Source organism: Oryza glaberrima, chromosome 4 (assembly GCF_000147395.1).
Source record: "Oryza glaberrima chromosome 4, OglaRS2, whole genome shotgun sequence".
In the NCBI taxonomy this organism is placed as follows: Eukaryota; Viridiplantae; Streptophyta; class Magnoliopsida; order Poales; family Poaceae; genus Oryza; species Oryza glaberrima.
This window is the reverse complement of record NC_068329.1, coordinates 29228060-29248918: the sequence shown is the minus strand read 5'-3', so window position 1 is coordinate 29248918 and position 20859 is coordinate 29228060.

Genomic DNA, 20859 nt, shown 5'->3' with positions numbered 1-20859 from the left:
TTACAGTAGCAGAGATATGATTTATGAATCGGTTTCTTAGTCTATATCATCTTGATAAATATGGTAGCTATAATGATTAAGCCGTTACTATTATCCACTCTATCTTAAAATAGAACTGATTTAAAATTTTAAAAATGTTTTAAAAAAAAGGTTGCTACCTTTTACTTGCTCCTACATCACTATTATAATTTCTCCCATATAAGAAATTGGTTTCCCACAGCCTAGATTGGCATCATTTTCAACGTTGGATATATGTTTTTAGACAAGAGCATTTGATATATCAGGTGTTTATTTCCACCTGTAAAAGTAGTAAATGTTATACCTAAAACTTTGAACAAAACTTGAACAACTACGAGTGGCACTATTTACCACAGTAGTCCCAGCATCTTTGCTAGACTAGAGTACGTAGTAGTACGTGCATAGCTAGGACCTCTTTCCATCTTTCTCTCATTTCTTGTTACCGGGATGCCCTCTCGATCTCTCAGTCAAGAACTCCTAGTCACTACGCTGCCGCGGTACTTGACATTCTGACATCTACTGCTCTGCGACCAACAAGCCAACAACCTATCTAGTCGGAGTACCTCAGTATCAATGCATGAAGCAAACGGCTTGACAAACCGGACAGGTCCCTATATAACGTCGTATTACTACTCCTTACTAGGAACTACTAACAATAAACAAAATTGGTCCGGAAGAATATGAATTCAATTTTTAAATCCAAATTAAAATTATTTGTTTCTGGTTACCGATTTGCTTAATAGTCTGGCTTGGATCACAACAATCCGAACGTCCTTTTGCTCTACACGAGAAATTATGATCCTTACATGCTTCTTCTGTCTCCAAATATACTACCTACATCCCAAAATAAATTCAGCATTTTTCACACATCCCACACATGCCAATACAAAAGAAAAAAAATAGAATATCCATACTCTATTAAATCCTAATACAACTATTCATTTTTTTTATCTACTCCAATACAATTATTCACTGCTTTTTATAAACTCCAATGCAATAATTACTCTAAAAATAAAATTATTTTAGGACAAATAAAATGAACTAAAAAAAACTTAATATGAGACGGAGGAAATATAACACATACTTTACAGATTCGCAATAGTAAGATATATCCTATTCAATATAAGATTGCTACTCCTGTACATATTTTAAGAATGAGTTATTAGTGCTATGATCCTAGCACCAGCAGTCACAGCTGCTTGCATCTACAAACACCATAGCCTATGGCATGAACCATCAAAGGCATCACCCATAATTCCAAAAGCTTCCGAAAGAACGACGAGACAACTTGGAAGGTGAGCAGTCAGCGATCAAGGAATGCCTCTTAGCTAACACTAGCAGCCATCTCCTATCGGCAAAAATTGTTTGGGCTTATTTATATACGATCGCTTAATTAACCTGTGGAAATTAGACAAGAAAATTACAGCTACTACACGGGTCAACCAAGTGCACGTCTGTGCCCTGCATATCATATCTGGCTTTATTAATCCAAACTCTAATATAATGTTGGTACCTGGACGGTAGTACTTGGTTCTAGTTTTCTCGCCTGTCGACTTTGGAGAAGGACGTACAAAGACGGTAACTTGTAATCTATCCAACAGTGTGTTAGACTTTGGATCTTGTTGGTTTTAGTCGGTATCTGAATATCTGATAGCGAGAGTCATCGATGTAAAACTGTGTCTGATTCTGATTGATTGGCTCGCGTACAGGTGAATTGAGTCAGCATCTACTATTCATTGCGACATCGCTCTCTCCCCAGCTATGTGAAATAGTGAAATTAAGGACACATATATGAATTCTTTTTGTCGAATTGTTACATCTATAAACCAAGAAGTATATTTTGTACTCCTCTCGTTTCTAAATATATAAATATTTCTAGATTATTTATTGAAGATTAGTAAGAGGAAATATTCATTTTCAGTAACCTCGTTGGCCACATTTAAATCATATATATAGAAACGGAGGGAGTATCGCATAAGTTTTTCTTTTTATTTCTTTGCAAAACTTCTAAAACATTTATAAAGAGTACATTATTCCTAGCAAGAAGTTATAAATCACCCATATATCGACTTTTTGTTGTCGTACAAGATATATCTGAGATGTTAAATCAACCTCGGACTGAACGGTGAAGTCAGAATCCTCCCAATCACAATTTGATAGTATATTCTTCACAATAACACTACTGGAAAAATGATCTTTGCTGGGTTGACCCAAAACCACAATAGTCCCCGGTTCCAAAAAGAACCGGGACTAAAAATGATCTTTACCCCCGGCTGAAAACCCCACAGCCATTATATGATCTTTAGTACCGGTTGTTGTTACCAACAGGGACTAAAGATGGTTTTTAGTCCCGGTTCATTCCCTGTCAGAGGCATGTCAGGGGCGAGGATCTTTACTCCCGGTTGGTGACACCAACCAGGACTAAAGATCGCCACTTTAGACTAAAGATCATCTAGATCTTTACTCTCGGTTGGAATTACCAACCGGTAGTAAAATTCAACACATTGTATATAATCCATATCCCTTATCCTCTCCTCCACAATTGCAACCACTCAGATCCTCCCCTTCCTCCTCCCCTCCCCTGGAGACAGACGCCCTCCTCCTCTTCCTCCTCCCCTCCCCTCTCCTCCCCTTCCTCCTCCCTCCCCTGGAGACGGAGGCCCTCCTCCCCTTCCTCCTTCCTGCCCTGGAGACGGAGGCCGCGCCGCGCGGACGCATGGTCCCCTCCCCTCTCCTCCCCTTCCTCCTCCCTGCCCTGGAGACAGAGGCCGCGCTGCGCAGACGCGTGGTGGATAGACGAACGTGTGACGTGCGGTTGCAGGGTGTGCGCGGTAGTAGTGGCACCGTGATTGGAGCTTGTTTTCTCTTATATATATATATATATATATATATATATATATATATATATATATTGTGATTCACTAATATGTATAGTTTTGTGATTGATTGTATGGGTCTGAGATGTATAATCTGTGATGTATTTGATTTGTGTATATTAGTAACTTTAAGATTTATGATGTGGATTGGGATGTTACTTTGATTTGGGGATTTGGGGTTTGATTTGGGATGTGCATGCCACTCGATTCGGGAGAAAATAAAAAAGAAACAAACAAAGAAAAGGGACCATCTAGACTGCCGCTATCCTCTCTTTAGTAACACCAACCGGGACTAAAAAATCTTTGACTAAAGATGGGCATCTTTAGTCCCGGATTTCTATTCCCGGTTGAAAACCCGGGACCAAAGGAGCGTTACCAACCGGGAGTAAAAAATGTTTCTCCACTAGTGTAATTTGGAGAAATTGAAGAGGTCAGCTATCTAGATATCCATCTCAAAGTCATTTTCGAAAGGGGAAGTGATAACATGGTCCCCCGCCATTGTCTTGGCAAAATCCTGAGGGGGAGGACTGGTACGCCGTGAGGATTGGTTTTCCCCCTTTTTTTCGATTTAGTGGTGAATTGTGTCGTACGTGTACTATACTGCAAATAGCACGTTCAAGTAAAAGTTTAGGATACGCTTCTGATCGATGCTTGTCAATTCTTCCTACTGTTGGCTCCATTTTCTTGCAACATCCATCCTTTTATGTGCCGTGTCATCTTTTTTTGCGTTCGAGAGATATAGAAAATTATTCCATTTGTACAATAATTTGGTTCACTCATCGTGTGAACTGCGCATATCGGTATTTCAACATCCCTTTTTGTTTGCGTATGTAATTTTTCTAGGATTAATGTAACCTGTCATGAACGATGCTGCTTTGCGTTCCCTTTCACATAACCGTGAAACCGACAAGGGGGAACAACTTAATTGCCGCTCTTTTCATGACATATACTACTTTCTCTCTTTTATTTCTAGCTACGAACCGCACAACAACGACCGTCATATATAGCTGTGCTAACTGCCTAAGCTTGATAATTTTTTTGGTAGAATATATTGACAATTCTTAAACTTGAGGATATTATTAACAACTATAAAATATGAAAATTACAATTTGATCCTTTAAACTTCTAAAACCATGATCCGTCATAGACGTTGTTTAGTCCCATTCAAATATCTCCATTGTCCCTGTCGCCACAAAGTGAGACCCGCACCGGTATATTTTACTCTTTTACATAAGACAACAGTAAACAACAAACCAAAATTTCTGCACTCTTGAAGGAAGCCTTATACAAAATTAAAGATGAACTTCTCTTCATCAGCCATGCATATATGCAGAGGTGTTGACTCTCTAATAAGGCCCTTAAACAGCGTGATCGATCGAGATTGGCATATGCATATACTCCGCTGTGCACGCCGTACCAAGAACGATATGTTCAGTACGAATATTCTCCCCTATCCAAGTTTAAAAGGCCTGCTACAACGCAGCTGTGTGCGTTTCAGGAGTTCAGACGTTTAAAAGACGAGATTTTACATATGCAGCACAGGGCTGAACAACAGTGTCCATCACCTTTCTGTTGTTGACCAGGAGTACGTGCTACTAGTATCTATCTATCTATATAGGGCCAGAAAGAAAAAGGATGGAGTGATCTGCATTCTGATCAGTACAAGTATACTACATTATCGTTTGATTGTACTTCACTTCGTTGATCACTTTGCGAAGTACTTGTCTTCCACATGGTCATTCTGAGATCACTTTGACGCAGAAACACGTCTCAATGAACAAACAAGTTCCGTACAGCCACTAACATGCAATGCAAACTTGTTAACTATTTACTCCCTGCACGTTCACGTTGTTCGACGTGACCCAGCTGGGAGAGATAAACAGTGCTTGTGCACATTTGCATGCAGTGTTTACTTGGGAGAAGGGAACGAGAACAACAACAGTAAGACAGTGTAGTTGTAAAGTAAAGTAGTCGTCCTAGTGAGAGTAGAAGTACACGCGAATAAGGAAACCATAGTTTATGCCTGCATGTCGAGTTGGTCCATTGGACCTTAGTAGAGCACGGGGTAGAGTAGTCTCACGCTACAGTGACGTCTCCCCGACTACAACTACGAGTCCGTGGCTGGCTGGCTGGCTGCTGGCTACTGCCTCCATCGTGTATAGGTTCGCCCCAGATTGGGATCGGTTTCCAAGCCCAACCGATGCTTTTACATGCATGCATGTGGCACAGCCGCCCCTACCCTAGGGACGTAGTATCACTGTAGCACAAGTAGCAGGACAGCTGGGTTAGATCCTATACCAAGGGTTCAAAAAAATTGTGTGGTTACCCTACTGCTCGGCTATAAGTAAAAAACTCATAAAATTCAAACAAGTTTTGTCGTAAGTTTTTATTGGGTAGTTTCTCGATTTGTACGTACAAGCTTGAAAAACTCGATAACCAAATGTATATTGTTATATTTATTAACCTTTGATCTCAGCATATATATTGATGTGTTATTTATGTACATGAAAAAAAATCAAACAGCTAAGACTATTGTAACCACCACCGAGTCTACCTCCTCTCCTTCCTTGATCACCTACCACCGCCACTGATGGAATACTCCTTTTTTTATCTTCCTGATATGTTGTCTCTCTCCTCTCATGCATCGCACGCATCCCTCCCGCCTCATCGACGCCAGAAGCCATCAATGGTGTCAAGGAGACCCACCCAAATCGGTCCCTTCCCCACCTCATGTCTGAACCAAGCAGCGGCGGGTGTTAATGCCCCGTTGTCTTCCTCGTCTCCGGTGGCTCACACCGTCGGAGACGCCTCCATCTTCCTCCCAAATCAGATGTGATCCCACCAACTATCCTTCTCTAGCCTCGCGTCCACTGCCTCCCCGACTATCCCTCTAAAGCCCAACGTAACTCCACCATCTCTCAACCCCAAGACGCTAATACATGTCTTCTGCGCCCTAGCAACAAGGAAGATGAACCAATCATTGAGGGGCTTGCATAGTCACTGTTGGTAAGTCCTAGCTATCACGAGGAAGAGGCTCAGGATGGTTGTATATTCAAAATATGAAGAGGCAAAAACTTATTTTACCAGCTATAGGGTATTGTGCGAATTGTCGAATTGGGCTATTAGACTTGTACGAATTAGATTGTCAAACTAGACTACTAGGATATGATATTCTTTTCATTCCTAGGTTAAATATGGCATTTTTAAAAATGCTTCGTAATATATGTATGTAATACTGTTCATACCTATTTTTCCCTAAAATAGTTAGGTATGCATCTAAATATCCTTCAATTTGGGTCCGCCCCTAGCTATCACCTCTCACCCCCTCTTCTCTCTACGTGTGTCACCACCCTTGCTATCTATGTTTAGCGTTGTTTTTATGTTAGCATTGAAAAAGATATACTCCGTAGAAAATTCGAGAAATTTGACTAAAAATTAGCATACCCATCGATTTTCATGAGATTTTATAGGATCCTACGGCAGGGTGGTTTGATGCGAATTGGGAAGGACAGCGACTTTGACCGAGCGCCGATCAGCGGGGTCGTTGGGTTAGGTAATCCAGTACAGTACAGGCCTCTGGTTCGGGAAACATTTCCCGTTCCGTGCGTTGGCGTCCGAGGCGAAATCCCACGCTGCCAGTGCAGCCGTCGGATGCATGACGTGATGCATCCGACGCACGTAGTGACACCGAAGCAGAACCAATCACGGCTGGGCAGCTACACCTTCCCCAATTTGGATGCTTCCCACACACGGCTGTCTTCGCATCAATTAATCGCTGACAAAGGCATCTCTGTAGCCTAGTGCTTACTAACTGACGGCGATATTAAACAAGGATATATAGCTTTGCTGATGCGGCACCAAAGATAATACTAGTATAAAAACGGCGCCGATGTTCGCACAGTTTCTATGCTGCACATTAGTATTAGATTTGTGCGTACCATTAGGGGAAGCAAAGCACCAAAGCTGCATTAAACAACGAGATGGTCCACTGAGAGTTTTGGGCAAGTTGCAAGCATTGTTAAGTCCGGAGCTCGCTTGGGGCCCTCGTGGCCATCTTCCTCCCCACACCAAGTGTTCGACCACTACCTACGTTGGATGAACAAAATACAATATCTCCTGCCCACCATGTAGTATTATAGTGTTATTATATTTATACTTTTCATTAGTAGTTATACTAATTAAGTACTCCTACTAATACTAATTGATTGGGGGGGGGGGGGGGGGTTTGGTCACTGGTCAGTACTTCATTATGACAGTGCAGAGGATTGTGTGGGAGACATCGATTCTTGATGATGGCTGCAGGCGAGGCAAGGGTGTTTGTTTGTTCGGGCACCCACAATGGTTATCTATAAGCTCTCTACAAGAGATCCATGTCAGCATATTTTTCTACTTAGAAAAGATTAAATGAAGAGGGAGAGCAAAACTATCTACTAAATGGAGATAGTCTATAGAGAAAAACAAGGCAATGGATTACAGAGCTATAGATACCCATGTAGACATACCATTGAAGTGGTTTACTATTAATCTAGTCTATTGCTGAGGTGTACATGTTTTATAGATAGCACCTTACTTTACCATTGTGGGTGCTCTTCGTTGTGCTTGTGCACATGGATGCTTTATTTGGCACGAGACTATCCTATTGGAATTAAGGCCCTATTTAGATTTCAACTTTTTTTAAGAGAGATTTTACAGTGTTTGCATTCTAAAAAGGGTAAAGATCCAACGCTCCTCAATCACAGGTACCATGTTAAAAGTATTTAAGTATTGATATAGGTACTTAGGTACTAAAGGTAAAAACATAATTTTGCTAGTAGAGAGAAAAGGTTAGAATTGTCTCCCAAATTATAAAAGGTACCGAATAGGTATAACGGTACGTATTAACACCGTAAAACCTCTTTGCACTGTTTAATTTCCTGTTTTGCGTGGTTTATTGTAGATTTACGTTGTATTGGAGTTAAGTCGTTTACTGCGTCACTAAGGTTTAATTTTCTTATTTGCGTGGTTTCTTGTAGATTTACGTTGGATTTGAGTCTAGATTTACATTGTGTTCTTATAACACATTATTGGCCCAATTATGTGATTTTTTTTCTACATTTACATTTTATTCCAACGAATACGTAAAAACTCCTACCTTAATTATGTTGAAAATTATATTTTATTTCCAGCAAGAGATTTATATCGTCGACCAGACAATCTAGTCTCCTATTCAACCCTCAATCATACCTACACTTTTCCCTCTGTCTCTTTCCGGTGAAACGTTCAAACCCTAGAAGAAGAACAAAGTAGGGAAAGAAGACGATGCGATCTGGAAAAGAAGACGATGCGATCCGGTATAGATCGATTGGATATCCGTGATTTTCTTTTTTTTTTCTGATGGCATACCGATCGATGGATATTAGATTTACTCTTTTTTCTGATGGCATACCGATCGATGGATGTTAGTATTCAATTAAAGTATAATGGCCATGTTTTACAAGTTAATTACACCACTGCCAACATGTTACAATAAATTTGTTCCGTACCTTACCCCTCTCTTGATCAACGGTGCACGTTGTTCCACCTCCAGATACCTCGCAAACACCGTAAAACATCTCTTTTTTTAAACTTCTAATTTTTCTGTCACATCAAACTTTTTTACACACACTTTCAACTTTTTCATCACATTGTTCCAATTTTTTCAAACTTCTAATTTTAGCGTGTAACTAAACGCAGCCTAAGGAGGCAATAGGAGTTGCATTGTCAACATTTAAGTCCTTGCCTTTTCGTGTCACTCTCGTCAGTCTACTGTAACGTACGTACGTAGTCCTACCCCCATGGAAAATTCTTCAGTTTCATACTGCTGCAGAAACGCCTGAAGGTGATCTGATTGTATAAAAATTACTACTTAGTTGGGTTTTGGACTTTTAGTGGCTAAACTAAGCATAAGCAGCCACAAGAACGTTACCATGAATTAAAAACCTCCTAGTACTAATTGAGAAGGAATAATGAAGGACTGGATTTTTCACATTTTGGTTCTTTTGAAAAACTTATTTCGTAAATAGACCCCTAGAAAAACTTATCCCAAAAATGGTCCTTTTTGGGGCGCCAGAGAGGCTGGCGCCGTCGTGGCGCCGTCCCCCTGCCGACGTGGCGGGGCGATGCTGAGGTGGCTAGGGGGAGTGCGCCAGAGTGGCTGGCGCCCCCTCCCCCCCGAAATTTTTTATTTTTGTTTTATTTGTTTGATATTTTTTTCACTCTTAAGGACACACAAGAACCAACCATAGAAAAATTGAACTCAAATGGACGTAATATGTGACCTGTAGAATTTTTTCTCTCCTCTCCTCTCTCTCCGAACTAGTGCAGAGGAGAGAGATGTGCAACTTTTTTATTTTTATTTTATTTTTTTGATATTTTTTTCACACTTAGGAACTCACAGGAACCAACCATATAAAAAATAAACTCAAACGAACGAAATATGTGGCATGTGGAATTTTCCAAAGCTCTACCGAAAAACTTCTCTCCTCGAAAACACAATCTTGCAAGCGGAATTTGGAGGTTTTAATATCGCCGAACCCGGCAAAGCGGGGAGAATCGGATGTAACTTTTTCTGTAGATGTCCGTGCATATATTATTTGCCTGATTCCGAGTCCGTATGAGAAAGTTACGCCTATTTTAATAGATGACATATTTTGTCCGTTTCGGTAGAGTTTTGGAAAATTCTACATGTCACGTATTTTGTCCGTTTGAGTTTATTTTTTATACGGTTGGTTCCTATGTTCTCCTAAGTGTGAAAAAAATATCAAAAAAATGAAATAAAAATAAAAAAATTGCATCTCTATGTACTGTTTAACTTATATATATCATTTCATGTGGTTATATTTTGAATTAGATTAAGTAATTTCATATAGTGGTAGAGTGCATTATGTTTAACATGCTGATCAAAGGGTTTTACTAAAGGAGTTATGGTCTAGTGAAGGTGCAAAGTAGACTAAGTGATATGCTAGCTATTTTCAGACTTAGCTAAGTGGTAGTTCGAGTTTAATTTTTTTTTGTGGTTGGTTGTATCGTGATCCTGAGTGTGACAAAACATCCGAAAAAATAAAATAAAAATGACACCGTTGCAACTCCATACAGAGAAACAAGAATAGAGGCGGCAGCGCCAGCATGGCTGGCGCCCTCCTCCTGCCACGTCGGTTCGCGTGCGCCACGGTGGCAGGAGGACGGCGCCAGCCACCCTGGCGTCCCAAAAAGGACCATTTCTGGGATAAGTTTTTTCAGAGGTCTATTTGCGAAATAAGTTTTTTAAAAGGACCAAAATGTGAAAAATCCAGTAACGAAGGATGCACAGTGACACAACACAAGTGGCCTCCCTCAATTATTTGTTGGAACGCTCTTAGCTGGCTGGTCAATTTAGATGTGAATGCTTTCCTTATTTGGCAGTGCACATCGAATCATGTTGCTTTCGCAGCACACAAAAGGCCACTGCGTTTGGACCAATGGATTCCCGCGAAATTAACTGCCGGGCCAGCTAATTGAGACGTAACGTAGTACTGCTACAGTTATGGAGAAAGTGTTGCGTTCTGTTGGCTGTTGCGAGCCTAACTCGCAAGTGGAACCAAAAAAAAACCAAGAGATGTTTCATACTAGTACTAATCTGGAACAATTTGACAGAACCATAACTTTTTCGTAGCTTTGTGTTTAAATTGTCAAAGACATCTCTTTTCTCAAACTCCCTATACTACAGTTTGGAGAAAGAGTTGCCTTTTGTTGGCTGTTACTCCAGCTTGCATGTTAATCCAAGAAATGTTTCATGCAGCTAAGCATGAGCCATCTCACAAAACAAATTGCCAAAGACAACTTCAACTCTTTACTCGAATTTCACAAAACTACAACTGCGAGAGGATACCTCTCAAAACAACATATTTGGCCACATGATTCTTCCTCCTCAAAACACCTCCATCCCATGAAATGTAGTACTGCTTGAGAGCAATGGCGTGTGGAGACCAACCTTTTCTTTTCTAGGTTATCTTGTCTTCCCCAAGAGATACCCACGCATGTTGCCGGTTGCCATTAAGGCATTAACAACAGATTACTACTACTGATCACAGAATTTTCAGATGATGATACTACTGCTTGATGCATACTACGTGGTTCCTGACTTCACAACGAAGTCATGCTCCTGGCGTAGTATCATGTCAGATAGTGGTGGTTGAGACCTTGAAACTTGAAAGACCACAAAAAAAATTGCAGCTTCAGACTTCAGAGTCGACAGACCGCCAACGAGAACAAGAATAACACAGGTGACAAGTATGGCCGTATGGGCATTTCCTTCTCCTTTTCAGTTTGTAATTACTCCAAGATTCAGGCTTTCAATAACCATGTGCCCAGCTTGATCCATTTTACTGCTAGCTGCTGGCCTGCTGCCACTCGATGCAAATGAAAAGAGAAGATGTCAGCAGAAAGTAGCAACACCAAACCACCCTGCAGAAACAGTCGTTCACAGGTTCAGAAGCATGGAGACACTATAACATTTTCCTTTCCGGTGAAAGTTGTCCTTCTGTGTTAAGCAGAAGTGGTTAGTAATGCAGTGATACAGCACTGTACTTTCCTGCAGAAGAAATTGATGACACTGTCAAAATTGACCAGTAAAGAAAATGGTGTTGATATTGGCTTCGGCTGGCCATTCATCAAGAACAAAGGACCTCTGGTTCAATCTACTCTTCGGGTCTCTGTTTAATTTAATGCCAAAAAAAACCTTACCAAATTTTGGTATAGTTGCTAAAATTTTGACGAACTTGCCAAAATTTTGGCAGGATTTCTTATATAATTACCAAATTTGGTAACAAATTAAATATAGCCACTTTTTTTTTGGTAAGTTTGAAAATGGCATCAAATTAAACAACCCCTTCAAGTACACATCAGAGCGTCGAGTGACCCACCAACCGATTTTCATCTCCTCTTCAAGCTGATTGCTCAATTCCCCATCTTTTCCTTTCACTTCTTGCCTATATTCAGGCTGTACAAGACGACTAGCCTGGCCTGTTCCTTCTTTTCACCTCTACTAGTAGGAGTACTAATTTACTGCCTCGCCAGGCAGTTTTCCCCGCATGCAGCATGCTTCACTGAAATGCCTTGAAAGCAAAAGCCTTTTTTGGGAGGCAGTCTCCCTGCTCGGGACTCTGTTTCCTCCATCTCGACAGGGATTTTTTTACTGGGCTATGGCTTGTGATGCCTGCATTTCTCATGCAACGCGACAAGTGGTGCCTGTACTTGTGCAAAAAAAAAAACAGCAAGTTTCAGACATGGTACACGTCATGTGCAGACGATATGTGGAAACGAGGCAAGCTGCTCTGCTGTAAAAGGGGGATTGGTTGCTGCTGTAAAAAGAGGATTTGGTCCAGACACATGGAATCAATGCAGGCCGTAGACTGAAAAGCTGCCTCGTCTCACAACAGAGGAAAACGAAACATGCAAACCATATGCTCACCATAAGGAAAGGAACCATTTTCATTTGAGAGAACTGCAAATATGCAATGCATTGGTCCTTGGAGGTGTACGGTGTGCTCACACGGCAGTTCAGGGAAAAAAAAAGAACTTGATGCCTTGCACATTGCACAAGCACAAAGGTCAAAGGACCTGTTTGGACTTTGGGGCTTGGAACGGAAAGTTTTTGGTCAGGATCAAGCTTTCTCCTTGAATTTCCCGATCTGAGCGATTGTTTTGTACTAGTACTACAAAAAAAGTACGGTTCATACGGACTACGAACTGCATTCGTCTGCACTGTTTCACCCTTATCAGAGAGTGCAAATGAAGTACCCCACTTAACGGCAATCAAATCCATGTACAATCATCTTTCAGTACAAAGACTGAATTTCGGAGAGCTTCTGTGTGTGGTTTACTGGAGGGACAAAACTGAACAGTGCCAAATAATCAAAGATAAGATAATAACGTTGTTTAGGACAGATCCCGTGGTTCATCATCTGTTTGATATTTTCATGGGTAGTTTATGTGGATCAGTTTTGCTCAACATCACCATGTACGTTCCAGTGATCCAGTCTACGTACTATACAGTACTGCACTGCTGAAATACAGTTAAATGCTTTCGATGTCAAATACTCCTGTTGAAACACGATGCCTCACACGTATGCTGACCACACTTATCAAAATTTCAAAACATATGAAATTGGAACCTGTAGCAACTTGCACCCGACAAACCAGGGTAGTTTTTCCTTTTTCGTTCATACGGTCCGATTTACGATAAGTTAATTTGATTACTAGTTTTTTTTCCTACTAGTACTATATATGTTCAAAAGTTTTTCCGATATCAAAATTATTATTTTTCTCGCTAGATTGGCGTTGTTCCTACTAGTACTATATATCTGTTCCTATGTTCCCTCAACCTGATGCTTGCGTTGTTGTTAGCAGCTGGCACATGGCGCCCACACATAGAAACATCGTACTGCAACTCCTCGGAACCATCAACCTTTCGGTGCGTTGTTACTCCAAACCTTAACCACTAGTGTAATCGATGGGGTGTTAGCTCACGGGTCACACATTTTGGCATCCGAAAACAGGAGCGGCAAAAATAAACTAATGAATGGCAGCATGGCACATCGTCATAACCAACTCTGATATACTTATCTTGTGAATTGATAATACCCTATACATAAACCAGATGCTCAGTAATCTTAGGAAACCACCACACACGCATGCAACTGATGCTTTGCTGCGTTAATACTATACTAGATACTCTTACTTAGATCTTGCCGTTTCTTTAAGGGTCTTTAATGGAAATGGGAGAGGGCTTTGCCTATCTGTTATTAGTACTTCTACATACTCGCTCTGTACCAAAATAAACTTAATCTATGATAAGATATGATATATCCCGAAATAACGAATCTAGATAAGTAGTTATGCAGATTTGTTGTTTTATGCATGATAGATTACATTCTAACTTGATTTTTTATAACGGAGAGAATATGAAAGAAGAAGTCTACTACTCTGTCCTACCTAATATATAGTAACTTACTACTGAATTGGATATTTTATAATATTATGAATATGAACATACTCTTATCTATCTAATTCATAGTAGTATGAAATGTCAAATCTGGTTCTAAATTGTTATATTTTTATTTACGAATGGAGTACTACTAAATTATGAGTATCAAGCAATATTAGTTCAACCACATCGTTTCTCATAATTACTTATCAATCATGTCTTTTTTCCCCTGGTGATGTTATCTTATCAGTCCTTTGCTTGGGCACAATGATAGTATATGCTCAGCTTGGTAACGGTAGTACCGAAGGAAGGCCACATGGGAAGAGGCCCATCTACGGTCGATTTTCAATCATATCGTTTTGATGGGAGCGTGCAATGCAGTGAGTAGAATCGATTTTCCTTGGAATGGCACCACCCCTAAACCCTTTTCCGGTAGAATCTCTCGTGGTGAGTTGAATGTAGTGACACTGCTACTGCGAGTTGCTAGAAGTGATAGATGTTACTCGCTGTGGGCTGCCCCCTGCCTGTCTCGTGCGGTCTAGTCTGGTGTGGTCGCTGTCGTCTCCACTAGAGACCACTACAACTACTCGCTTGCATCACCTGAACAGTAGGGTTGCTGACCTGGCACGGGCGGCTGGGGATTTTTTTCGGGACGCTTCACAACTGTGTCAGTCATTGTGTATCAATGTACAAATGTTTGCTCGGCGACCAGCACTGCCGAGTGATACTTACAGCTGGTTAGCTTCACGGCTAATTTATAGTAGTAGTAGCAGCATGTATGTACGGTTCGCCGCAGTTTCTTAGCACCGTGTCTCACGTATCATGGCCTCAAAATCTGTAGCCTGTGACACTCGTTTCTTTGCACACTTTTTATGACCCGTCGAATTTTCGCCATAGTTAGACGTGAACCAAACAGGCACCTAACTGCGGCAGACCGCTGTTTGCATCTCAGCATCCTCAGTGGAGTGTGTTAACATTGGTGGTTTAAATGGTGATGATCGGTTTCTGCCAATTGTTTTATAGGAAAAATGAAAAGGAACTGTAGCATGGGCTCCGTTTTGGGCTGACCTTTGCTATATCCGGCCATCTGGGCCTCAGTCCACCTAATAACAGACCCAGAGCACAACAAAGTTGGAGTAACCTCCATATATAGGAATAAGTTCATTATAGGTCCCTCATCTCTTGACGTTGAGTATGAAATTCGTCCCTAAACCACAATAACAGGTATAACACCCCCTCTCACTTTTCAAAACCGATATACGCGACATCCCAAGACAGTATAGCAGTTGGTTTCGGTTGACTTGGCAATTGAGTTAGTATGGGACCCATATCAGGGCAACCAATCCAAATCTAAATAATAAAGATTGGTCAACCACACATGTTAGTGACACATTCTCTTCTCCCTCTCTACATTTTTTCTTGGTGGCCGACGATGAGACTGTATGGTCGTCCAGGTGTTGGAAGAGGGCGTTGACATTGGCATCGGTGAGAGGAGGTCGGCAGCGGCATGTGAGCAGGCACCGCATTTAATGCATGAGCCATATAGCGCGGACAACGGCATGGAGGAGGACATTGGTATCGGCAGAGAAGGACGAATGGGATCATACGGAGGCTGTTGCAGCCTCGTGAGCAGTCGGACCATCTCTGGTCGACCTCTCCACTTATGTGCTGGTAGGCATCGGCAGAGGAGTTGGAGGGACGAGGATCCTGGCAGCACGGCCATCACGACGAGGTGCACAACCAACAGCAGTAATGCCCTATCTCGGATGGCGCTCACTGTCACAACATCGTGGGTTGCCTCATCAGATCCTGTCGCTGCCACCACAATGATTGGAGAGGAGAAGAGAACCTATCGTAACCTCGCAAGTAGTCGATCTGCCTCTAAGCGACCTCTCCGCTTGGGTGCTGTCGCCCGGCACGGAGTCGGCCCTTCTCCCCGCTGCTTGCCAAATTCCGGCCTCTACCCCTGTCCTCGCCGCCTGTGGCCTACATCTTGGCTTGGTGAAGATGGGGATGAGAGGAGAAAAGAGTTAACTGCTGACGTGTGGGACCCATGTGAGCCCCACGCTGACTCAACAAAGCTGACCGAAGTTAAAGCGCCACATCAGATGAAACTGGGAGCCATATTGCCTCGAGGCAAAAAGTTGATATGGTTTCGCGAGTTCGTGGATGGACTATACTTAGTATAGCGGTTGAGAGATGAATTTTAAACTTGGCGTCAAGATGAGGAATCTAAAGTGAACTCATTTTCCATATATATGCAGATCATGGTCCATCTTATGGGCTTTCACTGGGCTGGAAGCCTGGAAAGGGCCATCGCTCTTCATAGGCTACGACGCATAAAGTGGCACAACCACGGCCCACAGGCATACGAGCCCGTCCGTGCTTCTTGATGATGCATGCTTTGTCGAAGTACGTAGAAACAAAGAACATCGGGGATGCCAGGATATGGACATCACTCAGTTCATCTCCTACACATTGGCAGATTGCTGCATCTACAAGAAAAAAAAACGCATCAACCTGCCATGCAGTGGGTACGTTACGTTACGTAGCTGCCGAAGCTGGCTGGAAATAAAGGGGAAAAGGGAGTGAGACGATGTATGGTTGGCGTCGTTGCCGTGGTCCTCGACCGGTGCTCCTTTCCAACGTTGGTGAATCATGATCGGTCAATTTGCAACGAGAGAGTGATGGAGGCCAGTAGCTAGCCGCCCACGCATTCTTCCTCTTCTCTCTCTGTGTTTGGAGGCCGGCCAAGCGGCTAACTAGCGTCGTCCACCGTAGTGGGTTTCCTCCTTTTGAAGCAAATGAACAATGATTGGCTCCGAAAAGAAGAGCAACTTGTCAGGTGTGGTCGACTATCACACCATAAGACCTGGCCCATTTGGGTACGTTCCGGGAATTAAGCCCTCTACCGGCACAGGCGAGGAGTTCTCATCACCGTCGCAAACACACAAGTGTTTGAAACCGGGCACCGGCAACTAGTTGGGCTCGACATCAACACGAGACTTCGCTTTCTCTCTTTCTTTTTTTTCCCCTTTTCTTTTCTGACAGCCACTGTCTGCCCCGAGCAGAGCACGCATATATGATGATCATCATCTAGGACTGTAGTCTTCCCAAGTGTACACGCCCCTCCCTTTTTACCTTTCCGAACCTCCGACACCCACGACATGTTCGTTAGTAGTACTGGTGCTGGCCATGCCTGGCGGCAAAGCTACTACTAGCCCCCATCGTATCAGTATAGATGCATGCACGCTAGTGGGAGCACGACGCACCCAACGAGCCAGCCATCACGTAAGCTGATAAGCCCTTTGCCAAATCATATCCCCACCACGCAACACGGGCAATTCGGCGCGCGTGCCGAGCCGGCCGTTCCGATCCTCCGACGCGAGTGGGCGACGCGTCGCTTGACTCGCGCGGCCCATATCCGGGTGGAAAAGGGGGTCCAAAAGGGGGGAGTGAATTCCGAGTTCGCGGCGGGTTGGTGCGCTCCGCGCCGCGCGCTCCTGCTTGTCGGCGCGCCCGCCTGGCAGCGACCGAACGAACGAGCACACATGACACAGCGGAGCCGGCAAAGCAGTACACGCGCGAGGCGCGGGGGGCCACCTCGCGCGCACCAGGGGCCAGGTACGCTCGTCCGCTCGCGTCGCTAGTTTAATCGGTGGGCATCAAACGCTGGCTGGAACCGTCCAACTGCCGGCGGGCGGGGCGGAGTCGGCAGTGGAATTCCAGAGCACGAGCATTATCCACTCTGTCCCTCCTCTCATCGCCCCGGTCGCTCTCACCGCTACTCCCCCACCACGCCCCCAATTCCACCCCTATCTCGCTCGCTTATTATATAGCGGCACCAGATGAGGAATCAATCAACTCATGCCGCTGCACTTGTTTGTTTATCTTTAAAGCTACTAGTATGTGTAGCTAGGAACGGATCCATCCATCCATCGTTGCATTCCTCGTTACTCCACCCCGTCCTTTTGTTTATTGGGAGCCACAGATAAGATAGCAACGCCCTCCATCCACCTCCCTCCCCACTTCGCTCTCTCGTCTCCGGCCGCGCGCGCAAGTCCCTGTCAACTGCTAGCCCCGCCTGCTTCGCTCACCTCACCCAACTAACCCCTCCCTCCCCTCGTCCGGATAACAACCAATGCCCACCATCAACACATCATGGTTATGATATGGCCATGATTGATTGCAGCAGAGCATCTGCTTAACACCACTACTAATACTAGAGTATTCATCTCTACTGTGTCTCTGCGACTATCACAAGGACAGGTAGCCGGGCGGGCGGCTGGCTGGCTGGCCCGTTTTGGCTGTAATAGCATGTACAATAGGAGGCTATAAACCGGCTATAACCATATATCGAGAAGAAAAGAGAAGAGAGAAGAAAGCGGGCTACAGATTTATAGCCGGCTATAACACATACTTCAAAATGTTATGTGTGTATGAGAGGTGGGACCGGGTATTAATGGTGTAGTATATTTTTATAGTTAACTATTGTATAAATGAGATATTAGATTGGCTATAGATGTTTTGGAGCTAGTAGTTGGCTATACTATTGATGTTGCTCTAAGGGATCTGGATTTGGTGCACGCTATTCCTGGTTAGTTATTGGACGGACAAGTACAATTAGAATATACAGCTCGGCACGCGCATGTACTGATTAGGGCACATCGTCCCTGTTGGATAAAAATAACCAAGCCGTCCCCTAGAGGGGATCCAAACAGATCGATCGAGCTGATATATACTACTCCTCGAACACTTAAACCATCCACAAGTAGGTGTTTTTTTCCTGAACAATATAATCGATCCGACCAAGCAATAACCAACGCTGCCAGACCAAGCGAGGTGTTTTACTCCTCGCTTTGGCTCTCTCAGCTTGTCTTTTGTGCCTTGCTTGAACGAATACGGTATCCTATCCTGTCATGCCCTGGCCTCCCCGTACGTCGGCGGTCCAGCAGGAAGCCATAAACGCGGGCCGCGACGTATAAATGACCCGTCACCGACAACATCTGTGAACTGGAAGTCGTTGCGCGATTCCTAACAGAAGCAGAGACCGAAATCGGTTGGGGGCGCGCGCGCGCACCCACACCTACCTACACGGCGGCAACACAACACACACGAGCGCGCGCGTCCACCCCCCGTGAAGGCCGTGACGTGACGTCTCAAAACTCGGAACTCGCCGCGGTTGGACGGATTCCTCCTCGCGCTCACCCAAACCCTATCCCGCGTCTACACGTCGCGTTCCTAGCTAAGCCGCACCGACCTCCACCCGGACCGATCCACGCCGTCCACATAGTCGCACGCATCGCGGCCGTCCGTTCCAACTCCGCCGACCCCGACCAAGGTGGGCGGCGAGGGGGGATGGACGTATGTGGCGGGGACGGGATGACGATGCGCTCAACCAAAAAAAAAAGTGGAATGGACATGACACGATGCGATGTGATTAGCCCGAGCTTGCGCTGCTAATCTTGCGGGAAATCTACGTCATTAGGGTGGAGACGATGAGTAGTAGTAGTAGTATGATTGGGATTAGGAGAGGGAGAGGCCGGGGATAGTGGGCGGGCGTTGCCGTCGCTGGCAAGCGAAAATTGACGTCGCTTGTCCGGATCAGCACGAGCGACACGTACGTGTGTTGGCATGGGCGGGCGGATGGAATTAGCTAGTGCTCTGTGCGCTGCGGTGCGGTGCCGTGGACGGGGAGGGAAACGTCCACGTCGGAGCGACGCCACCTAGCCGCCTCCTCATGTCGACATGTCGGTGCCTGCCTGCCGGCGCGCGCTACGCTAGCGAGAGCTAGCCGGAGGAGCGGTTGGGGGTTGGCCCGAAATTAGTGGTGCTCTCGCTCGCGTCGCGTCCACCGAACGTTGTACCACCCGATGCCGGTGCGGATGGATCATGGATGGGATGGCCGTTTGTGTTTATCCCAGCCGCGACGCAAAAGCAGCCGGGCTTTGCAACCGTACGGCCGCAGGCTGGAGGGGGGGGGGGGGGGGGGGGGCTGCATGCGGCATAGAGTAACTGCGAACGTGCGCGTGTCAGTTTTTAATTGTGCCGGTGGTGCAACTACTACTCCAGTCAAGAGCAGCATCAACACCGAAATTTGTCGCGCGCCGTACGTACTTAACCCCGCGCTATCGGTTTTCTGCTTTGTCAACGCGTGCATAACCTGCGAGGTGAAAGTACAGTTAATCATATATTGGTACTGTTTTGTCTTGTGCGAGAGAGAGCTCTACCCTCCTATATATACGATCGATGTTTCCAAGCACAAAAGGGAACCGGATATACTACAGATTTGGGCGAAAACAACGTTGACGACGTAAAAACGAGGCCGAACAGTTCTTCCGCGTGTGGTTGCGTACCAGCACCGGAACTGAAAGCGTGCACCTTTTTCCTGGTTTCCGCATGCATATGCGTCCCGGCTTTTCTTCGCCTACACCAGCTTTAGGCCTTTAGCTACTAGTAGTACATTGAAATCCTACCGTACCAGCGCGACACGCGCATGCAACGCGAACCATCAAGCCGAGCTGCTCCGTTAGCTAGAGCCAGCCATCATAGATAATCAGATTCATTCGTGGTACGACGTTATTGCCCACCTATCTCGCCCTCCCGCTCCGACATGTGGTGGTCCAATGGCTTCCTTTTCACGCGCGCGCGCGGGCGCGCGCAAGCGACAAAGCCAGCGATCCGAGCCGAGCCCCCGGCCTGCGTGCACTACTAGAAAATTCACCACGAAAAAAATCGTGGCATCAATACTAAAATTATGACAATAGATATATATTATCATAATTTTAAAATCGTTGCTAGCCGTGGTAATAAATAGCGTAGCAATAGGTTATTGCAACGATTTTTATTTAGTGGTAATAAATTTAGATGTTACCACGGAATAGATGTGGCAAAAAGTCATATTGCAACCACTCCATATGTGGCATTAGTTTTACGTACCAAAATAAAAATTCAAATATTAATCTACCATCCTATCTATTTATC